Below are 2,235 nucleotides of genomic sequence, written 5' to 3'. Positions count from 1 at the left end.
GGCTTAGTGGCGGGCACCTGTAATCCCAGCTACTGGGAGGCTGAGCAGGAGAATCGCTTGAACCTGGGAGGCGGAGGTTGCAGTGAGCCGAGATCCTGCCACTGCACTCCAGCCTGGGCGACTGAGTGAGACTTCGTCTCAGAAAAAAAAAGAAAGGGCCGGGCGCGGTGGCTCAAGCCTGTAATCCCAGCACTTTGGGAGGCCGAGACGGGCGGATCACGAGGTCAGGAGATCGAGACCATCCTGGCTAACACGGTGAAACCCCGTCTCTACTAAAAAATACAAAAAACTAGCCGGGCGAGGTGGCGGCGCCTGTAGTCCCAGCTACTCGGGAGGCTGAGGCAGGAGAATGGCGTGAACCCGGGAGGCGGAGCTTGCAGTGAGCTGAGATCTGGCCACTGCACTCTAGCCTGGGTGACAGAGCGAGACTCCGTCTCAAAAAAAAAAAAAAGAAAGAAAAAGAAAAAAAAGGACACTCAAAGATGACATTAAAGAGGATACTTAGATTCTAGACAAAATCAAGATACAGCAAATTGGGGTGGGACACACCTGTAATCCCAGCATTTGGGGAGGCTGAGGCAGGTGGATCATCTGAGGTCCAGAGTTTGAGACCAGCCTGGCCAACATGGTGAAACCCCGTCTCTACTAAAAATACGAAAATTAGCCATGTATGGTGGTGGACACCTGTAGTCCCAGCTACTCAGGAGGCTGAGTCAGGAGAATCATTTGAGCCCAGGAGGCAGAGGTTGCAGTGAGCTGAGACTGCACTGCTGCACTGGTGCCTGGGCCACACCAGTCACTGTGCCTAGGTGACAGAGCAAGACTCTGTCTCAAAATAAATAAATAAATAAAATTTTGTTTTGCTGTGTTGCAGCTAATATGCATGCTATAAGACAATGGTTTCTTGAGTCTCATTCTGTCTGCGTATGCCTAAAACTTTTTTATTTTTATGATTCTAAGAGATTGCACCTTCTCATTTCCTAGATTCTGTCCCATAGGTGCTGATCTTTTCCTAGAGTAATTTGGATGGTTAAAAAAGTAGAAAAGGCTTTGGGTATTAGGTGCTGAACCCACTCAGCTCTGCTCAAACCCCTTCTTTAATGTCCAAGGTTGTCCAATCCTAGCCCTTCCCCCTACCCTCAGCTTTCTCCTCACCTACACAACAACCTTAGCATAGTCCTAAGGTATGTGTTCTTATCTTCTGTTATCTATGCCAAGGATGTTTGCTGGCTTTTGTTTTGTTTTGTTGAGACAGGGTCTTGCTCTGTCGCTTAGGCTGGAGTGCAGTGGCACAATCACAGCTCACTGCAACCTCCATCTCCTGGGCTTAAGTGATCCTTCCACCTCAGCCTCCTGAGTAGCTGGGACTACAGGTATGCATCACCACGCCTGGCTAATTTTTTTAATTTTTATTTTTGTAGAGACAGGGTCTCATTAGGTTGTCCAGGCTGGTCTTGAACTCCTGGACTCAAGCGATCTTCCTGTCTCAACCTCCCAAAGTGTAGGGATTATAGGCATGAGCCACTGTGCCAGGCAAGGATTTTTTTTTTTTTTTTTAAGTTAAATTTCTGCCTGCCACCACAGCAGCTCCTTTTCCTGCCTCCTCCCTCTCTCACTTTCTCTCTCTCTCTCTCTCTCTCTCTCGTTGTGCTTTAAGATGATAGTCCCTTCTTTTTTTTTCAAATAACCGCAACAGGAATGACTGGCCACTCTTGTAAGCTGCAACTGATATTTTCAGACTCCCAAAGTGACTTCCAGACATAAGTCCATATATATCAGAATATCATGCAGGGAATGCTCAAATAGGAAGAGACTGCTGCACTGTGTTTTGCATATCCAAAGCTCAGTTTAAAAATCTTAATAGAGCCGTGTAGTCGCCGCCGTCGCTGCCGCTGCTGCCGTCGTTGTTGTTGTGGTCGGTGCGCTGAGCTCCGCGGCTCCCAGAGCCGGTTCCGGCCCTTTCCCGCCGCCGCCACGAAGTGGATGTTCAAGGAGGACCACTCGCTGGAACACAGATGCGTGGAGTCCGCGAAGATTCGAGCGAAATATCCCGATAGGGTTCCGGTGATTGTGGAAAAGGTCTCAGGCTCTCAGATTGTTAACACTGACAAACGGAAGTACTTGGTTCCATCTGATATCCCTGTGGCTCAGTTCATGTGGATCATCAGGAAAAGGATCCAGCTTCCTTCTGAAAAGGCGATCTTCCTGTTTGTGGATAAGGCAGTCCCACGGTCC

At 48.7% G+C, this 2,235-nt stretch overlaps 1 pseudogene across 1 annotated transcript; it reads left to right on the top strand.

The window, feature by feature from the left end:
* The first annotated feature begins 1,806 nt into the window (after positions 1 to 1,806).
* Positions 1,807 to 2,232, top strand: LOC108520637 (gamma-aminobutyric acid receptor-associated protein-like 2 pseudogene; annotated as a pseudogene). Its single transcript, XR_001882952.1, has one exon. The product of XR_001882952.1 is annotated as a gamma-aminobutyric acid receptor-associated protein-like 2 pseudogene (transcript).
* Positions 2,233 to 2,235: the final 3 nt, after the last annotated feature.

This window comes from Rhinopithecus bieti, unplaced genomic scaffold, assembly GCF_001698545.2.
Source record: "Rhinopithecus bieti isolate Rb0 unplaced genomic scaffold, ASM169854v2 scaffold_54557, whole genome shotgun sequence".
Lineage (NCBI taxonomy): Eukaryota > Metazoa > Chordata > Mammalia > Primates > Cercopithecidae > Rhinopithecus > Rhinopithecus bieti.
The sequence above is the reverse complement of the archived record's forward strand: the minus strand, read 5'-3'. Positions and strand labels throughout refer to the sequence as shown.